Raw genomic sequence first — 7,705 nt, 5'->3', positions numbered from 1 at the left:
CCAAAAAATGGGTGTACAGGCTTAGAGGGCAAGGCAAGCTGGGGCTGCTGCCAGAGCAGAGCTGTTCTGGGGCTAAAATTAGGGCTCAGGGCTCTGCAACAGAGCAGCTGCGGGGGGTTCAGATAAATATTTGCCAGGAAATAAAGATTTGGATGGACTTAACCTCATGGTAAACTCCTGTCAAACTCATGTAAATGTTTTCACTGGGAATTGAAGTTTGAAAAATTCAGATGCCTTATTTTGGATTATAAAAAAAAATCATTCCAGAAGGATGTTTTACCTTAGAATTTATGCATATGTTGTTTCATGCAAATTGAAAACATCTTTCAATTAAAAAAAATGCATTTGGAGGGTTGCATAACCTTTACTGAATCTTATTTATCCATATTTTTCCATACATACAGATAATTCAGAGCATTTTTTTTCCTTTGGGCAGTAAACAAAGAAACTGGCTCTTAATCCAGTGAGCTGCCGAATGCTTTTTACTCTGTCTGATGCCAAACATCTCTGATGACTGAATTCTCTATTCCCTTGGTTACTTTTTAATTACATTGCAATAAAATTGCACAGAATCTAATTTTGCCAGATGAAGCCCAGGGACTCTGTGGAAGGTGATGGGGGTCCAGCTATTTCACACACTAATTACATTCATACAGGCCCTGCAATACTGTGCTATTTTTATTCATTCATGAAAAAAAAAACCCTTTCTCATCTAGATCTGAGTGACTGCTTTTTCATTCTCAAAAATAGTCAACACACTCTTCCTTTCCCAAAAAACAGCTGCCCTCTTCCGTTTCCAGGGAATATTACCACCTTACAAAATCCTAATGGGTGTGCTGTTGAAATCAAAATAAAATACCATCACTCTGCCTGCCTCAAAACAACAACCCGATCTCAGTAAAGCACTGCCACCTTTCTTAAAACCTCTGAAAAGGGGGCAATATTAAATAAGAGCTTGATATATGGGTCTAAGGAGGGAATTGTTTGGGATTTCTAAAAGTATGTCTGCAGTGCCATCAGGAGGTGTGATCACAGCATAGGAAGGCTTGACTGAGCTGAGACCAAGCTGGCTGGGTTAGGCAGTACAACCATCAGGACAGATGGACACTGATGCATGGATGTGGGGACAGGCATCCCACACACATCCTTCCAGGGACAGCGGCGTCCTGATGGCTCCAGACACCTGTAAGGGCCACCATAACGTGCAGCCACTTCTGCCACCACCCTTCCTGCTGCAGCCAGAACTTCAGAGCTTTAACCCACCTGAGGACTGATGGGAATTCTGCATCCAGGAGGCTCAAACACATGGAAACATGTAGGCTTCCAAGGGGCTACAAGACTTTTGTATTTTCCCTTGATTTTTTTGGTAGTCAATTAGGAAACCATGGCCTGAATCTGCAACAGATGTGAGGCTGGCCAGTGCTGCCCAAGTAGCACAACACAGCCCACAGCAAAGCTACTGGACCTGCAGGGATGTGGCAAAAATGGAGCCTGGGAAGGTGAATACCACCTAATATGAGTTATTTTTGAGTTATGAATTACTGTGACCTATTTCCTCCAAAACTGGCTTCAGTTCTCTATTGTTCTCAATTTTGCACTTACTAAAGTCATTCAGGGAATAGAGATTAAACACTTGTTAGAGCATTTCAGGATGGTAACTCATCATCTCACACCATGATTGCTCACTTGTCTCCTCTATCCCATAAAATGCATCATAAAAATGCCTGAGCTGCCCTAGCAAAGCAAGATCAAACAGATGACTGCATTTACATGAACATTCAGCACAGTCAGATTTGCCACTCACATATTGCACCTTGAATATTATTTACTTCCTTGAAATAGTAACGAACTCAGTCACCTCACACCTGTTCTTTCCCTAGAGGGATAGAAAAATGCCCCTGAGACAGAGAAACGTTAGGGCTTCTCTAAGGTCCCATGAAAAAAAGCAGTGCCTCAAATTGGTGAAGATGGAGCAAACAGCTGCTCTCCATTCTCTGCTCCCAGGGAAGGTTGGGTGTAAGGATGCTGATAAAAAACTGGTCTCTAGTTGTGAATGTGCAAATCTTTGCCAAGTAATAGAGCCTGCCTGGACTTACAGTACCTGGTTTTGTACATGTCCTCCAAATGAACAAGATTGCCCTGCAAAATACTACATTTCACCACCAGTTTAACCTCAGAACCTCTACTGCACCTGGCTATTTGGGTTTCGAAAGGTAAAACCATAAAGGTGGAAAAAAGAGGAGTGAATCTAGATAGCTGTACCTCTCCTTAGGTCAGCTCTGGACTGGCACAGCCATGGCATCTCACAGATCCTGTTTTGCTTTTCCTTCCGTGGGCTTTCCACCTACACCTTTCAACACCTCCCGGCAGTCTCAGCAATAGATTTCCATGCTTTGAGGATGTAAAAGTTAAACTCTTTGGAAAGGGCCCCAAAGCACACAAAGCAGATGAAGAGCTAACACTCGTTTAGCCTTTCAAAGACTTAATTTCTGCAAGGTGACAGTTTTCTTTGGTCATATATCAAGTCCAGGGAAGCAAAATGCTGCAGACATGAATCTTCCACAGTACTGTAGGTACTGTAGGTGGAACAAGCTGTATTGGGTTAAAGGCAGCACTCTCAACATAGATAAGTAATTTCTAATAAACAGAAATTGGAAAATCCTCCAGCATCTAAACAATATTAAAGATTGAATCCTTCTGGGAAAGACATGTGATATTTGTCTGGCAAAACTGCTACCAGCCACCCAACACTATAATTGCAATTTCATCCCAAATGCCAAACATTAAGTGATGCTTCTGTGTGATGTGACACAGTTTCACTTCCTTCTGGAGGAAATCTAGATCATCTTCAGCAGCACCTGTTAAGCACAAGGTGACCTCAACCAGTCACTAGGAGACATTCAGATATTTGCCATTTGACTACAGCACTGCAGCATTGAGATGATGGGTTTCTATACAGAATATGTAGCTGAGACTGGAACCAGTAGTGCAACCCTGGGAGCTACAGGGGACTATAGTCTTTAATTTTGGTGTGGGCAGTTCAGGTAATCCCAGATCTGTGCAGGGAATTGCTCTGGATATTTCTAGCCAGGTTCAAAGGCTACAACTGCACTTGCTGCTGTTGCAAAACCACATGCTGATGACTGTCCTTACCGGGTTCAATTCTGTAAAAGACTAACTCACTTGGGGGTTTAAGCCTTGTTTTCAAAGATAACTTGCAATCAGATTTACAAACATGTATAACAATTTAAAATGTCTGCTGAGAGTATGAAAATACTCAAGAAGATTAAGGTGACAAATGTTTTTAAACGTTACTCATGACTGCTGCTTGTGTCTGAGGGTTGGCAGGATCACCCACAGGAACTTCACATTTTCTGTATCTTTGTTTCTATTCTTGTTTCTTTTGCTGATTATTACTTTGCCTTCTGCGATGTGTATATTCTCTTTTAAGTATCTCAGTCTATGATCTGGACCCAAGGTGTATCTTTGGGTCCTGAAGTTTTAGGGACACATGCTGTGATTTGGAAAACCCATGCTGCATTCACTATGGGAATATTATGCTATATGCCAATGACAATAAATACTGGCTGGCATTTTATAACCTCAAAGCTCTCATGAACCATTGCAGGGAGCTTGGCTGCTCATCCATTTACCATGCAGTTTGTTAAATGGGCAGCCTGACAGTCACAATAATACAGCTTCATTTTCTCCTAACAGCTTTAGGACATCATTTCTTAAATCAAGACAAAGCCTTTGAAGTTAGTGAGTGGAGAAGGCAATGCTGGCTTTGTTACCTCAATCAGAAAAGCAAGTTGAAAATATGCATGCTAATTGCCAGGACTGCTGTCATATAATTAGCATAAATAGTCTGTACCCAAATTAAGAACAACTCCCTTGGAAGCTTATTATGCCCTAATATACAGCCAGCACGTGTATACACAGGGCTGTGCTCTGCCCCACCTTTGCATCTCTCAGCAGCTGTGAGGAGCTGTGTGAAGATCAATGCTAATCTAGATTAACAAGGTGTCTGCAGAAATCTGAACCATGTGTTAGATACTGGGCAATGCATGAAAGGACTCCAGGCTGATTAAATGTCTGTCAAGAAAACTGTTAAGAGGAAAGATGCCATTCCATGCACCCACATCCATCCCGAACTCCCAATGCCTCTCTTCATGCTCTGTTCCCCCGCAGCCTCCGACACTTCCTTCAAAGCTTCAGGTACGTGGCTACATCTTACATTTTAAGAATGGTTGTCATGTCTGCTGTGCTGACACCAGGCTAACACACAGCCCACTCCAAGGACAAGGGCTCAACCCAGCCTGCTGCATTTCGCTTTTCTCGGAAGAGAGTGCAGCGGAAGACTCAGCCTGCTTGGCTGTGCAGAATGATCCCTGAGCCTCCTGCATCCTGCCTTTTGCCTGGAACTGCAGGAGATCAGCCTCGAGGGAAGGCTAATACAAGTGGTCAGCAGCACAACTCAGATTTAATCAGACATTATTTCAAGGGTATAATTGCAATACGGCAGCTGAACGTCCAGTGTGTATCTTGGGACCGTGGGATTGGCAAAAGACAGAATGCTGCTATCCACTGCTGCCTCCCACTTCTACCCCCTCAGTTTTGTGTGCCTGGGGACACCACAACCTTGAAACATCTCTCTCATTTTTATTTATATTCCTCTTCTGTTACCACTTTTCTTTGTACTTTTCAATAACATTCATTAGAAATTATTTGGGGGTTGCACAATAAAAATCTGTGCTTCACACAAGTAAACAGACTTTAAGTCAAACTGGTTAAACAAACATTATAAAAGGTGTCCTATTACACTTCTGTGACTGTGTGGTGAGGTAAACTAAAGACAGACTAGTCAGAAACAGACCCTCAAAGACATAGTCACTGAAAGCAGTCACAAGAAGAGGCAAGAGAAGCATCCAGCCTTTGTGCCTGGGTACCACAGACCAGTAGAAAGTACAGCAACCTGTAATCTCATCTGACATAAATAAATGCAATATCCTTGAGACAAATGGCATTGTTCCTCTGTCTGAATTCAGACCTGCTAATCCAAACATGCTATGAATATCACTGCTCTACAAGTAGCAAATGCTCACCAGCTTTTACAAACAGAACTTACTTGTCCAAGACTCCCACGTATTGGGTAGTTTGGCCATTTCCTAATTAAGTCCAGCATGCTGCTGCTGAGATGCTGCAAAATGTTAGAGGTAGTTGCAATAAGGAGCTACTGGAAAATTATCTCTGATAACTAATGGACAATACTAAGGAAGAAGAGTCCTTAAAGGGACATGCAAGTACATACATGGCAGGTGAGAGCAGAGAGGAATGAACCCCTCAAAGCTGCTGAGACCACAACCAGCCCTGCCTTGCACAGGAACCTCCCTCCTTGCTGAAGCAATTCCCACCTATACAAATTCACACAGACCAGAAGGAGCTAAAGTAATCAATGTCATCTTAGTCCTCAAACTCTCTAGTCAGCTGCAATCAGATATTTTTGGCATCATGTTGTTGTTTACACAAGTCCCTTAATTCTGAAACATTCTTTCCAGACTCCCTAAAATATCAGGTGTTAATCCATGTCATCATCTCTTCTGTTGCACATTTGACTTTCCAGAGTTTTATTCATACCTACATTTTAACTTTTGTGTTTTTTACATCATCAGTCTTATTGCATTTCATTAGATACATAGTCTGGCTTCTTCAGACAAACACTGAAATCCTGCACAGAATTTCAAAAACACACCAAATGCAGTATATTTTATTTATCACACAACTGTGTTCATTTTTTCTCATAACCCTGCACCTTCTTCTTTCCCTCACAGTACCCCTCTGTACCTTGATACCAAGAAACAAGCCTTAGATTAATATTTCTTTTAACATCTTTATATGTACTGCAAACACCTGCCACATTCTGTAGTCCCAGATAATACACTGTGGATAATCTTCCTCTCTCTCTTTACACTCATGTAATTCCACTGACTTTAAACAGCTCTGCTCCTGTTTCCCACAGGTAGAGAGGTGAAGGAAGCCCAGTGGAATAAGGCCAGTCGAGAGTGTGCCATTTGCTGAAGGATAGGCCAATGAATCCTTGGTATTACCTGTTACAGCAGCTCATTACTTTTCCAAACCAGAGATGTAGCATTCAATCCAAACACTCTAGAACGAGAAGTAAGAATAAAGAGAATTTATGTGAAGGGGACATAAATGAATACTGAAGAGCCTCCAAACCTGTACTTCGCAAACCTGCACCCTTTACAATCCTCCTAAAAGCTTGTTCTTCCACTTCTCTACTAAGGTTTAATAGCAGAGCAATATTGGAAGATCTCTCTGCCAGCATTCATTATTTAAACCACATGCTCAAGTCCATTTCCTAATGCATTATAAAGCCACTATATAAACAATGAAAGTCCAACCATTATTAATCAAATTTATTTTAAAATCCAGTCATTTTCATCATCCTGTGAACAGGGAGGCTGGATGGAGATGAAACAAGGTCAGCAGTCTGGTATTTAAAGGCCTTGAGTTCAATCTTCCTGTTCAGTCACAGACTTTCTGGGCAGTCACTTTTTTTCCTCCCCAAACTTTACTTCCTCAGCTGTAAAATGTTGCAAGACAATTAAATGAGATCCTCAGACAACAGGATAATTGTAGAAGCAGACAGAAGGCTATTTATGCTTTCAAATCCTACATTTAGTCTTAAGATTTTCATCTCTTTTTTATAATAATTCATTTGCTGCCTGATTTAAGCAAAAGCCTGTGACTCTGAATTGGGTTGCCCAGGTATCTCTGTGTGTCACTATGGTTTTTGGCTGTACCAAATTGTTATAGAATTGATAGAAAATAGAATTAACACATGTAAGGATTAAAGAGGCAGTGCTTTAACATGGGGGACATGCTGCTCTGCAGAGGTTTACTCTTCTCTCTTTCGTGGGATGACTGAACACAACACAGCCTGTATGGGCATAAGACAGTGAAGGGCTGGGCTCAGATTTAACACTAAACTGCATTTACAAGTTTTTACGACTCTATTTACTATAAGTGAGAACACAAAGCCTCCTGCTTTGTTAGAATAGACGTCACCTAAGCACTGATGCAGCTCTCATCCCAAATAGTAAATCAGGGTAATTCCACCAGTGTCAGTATTCTCTGTAATGGTCTGATGCCTTGAATAAGAGAGGACAGGGGAGTGCAGGGACATGTCCCTGTTCACAGCTGCTCATACACTCAGAGTTGTGCCTCAACAGCAGCCACATACCCCACATGTCACCAGGACGCTGCCCTTGAGGTCAACAGTTCACTGCACCAACAGCATGGCTGCAGCACCAAGGAAGGGCAATGCTTCTTTCTTACCTTAGCTGAACTCAAAACCACCAGATTTTCTCTGCTCCCAAGGCTCCAGTTCAGAATGTCCTTTCTGTTTGGAAAGTCATCTATGCTGCATAAGCATACGCTCTTCTGGAGCCCTCAAGTAATGAAAGAGGGAAAGAGCACACTGGTAAAAAAATGTGCAAATGTAAGTATCAGGCTCAGCTTGTCTCCATCTTTTCACAGCAAAGAGTTGAAAGTCAGTCCGTGGTTCAGCCTGGGGCTATTGCAGAGCTTGTGATGTCTCCTCAAGGGGAGAGCACAGACGGAAACAAAACCTTTCCTGTACCTTCTGGCTCCCATCCTGCCAGATGCTGAGCACTTCCAACGC

Source organism: Pithys albifrons, chromosome 11 (assembly GCF_047495875.1).
Source record: "Pithys albifrons albifrons isolate INPA30051 chromosome 11, PitAlb_v1, whole genome shotgun sequence".
Lineage (NCBI taxonomy): Eukaryota > Metazoa > Chordata > Aves > Passeriformes > Thamnophilidae > Pithys > Pithys albifrons.
The sequence above is the reverse complement of the archived record's forward strand: the minus strand, read 5'-3'. Positions refer to the sequence as shown.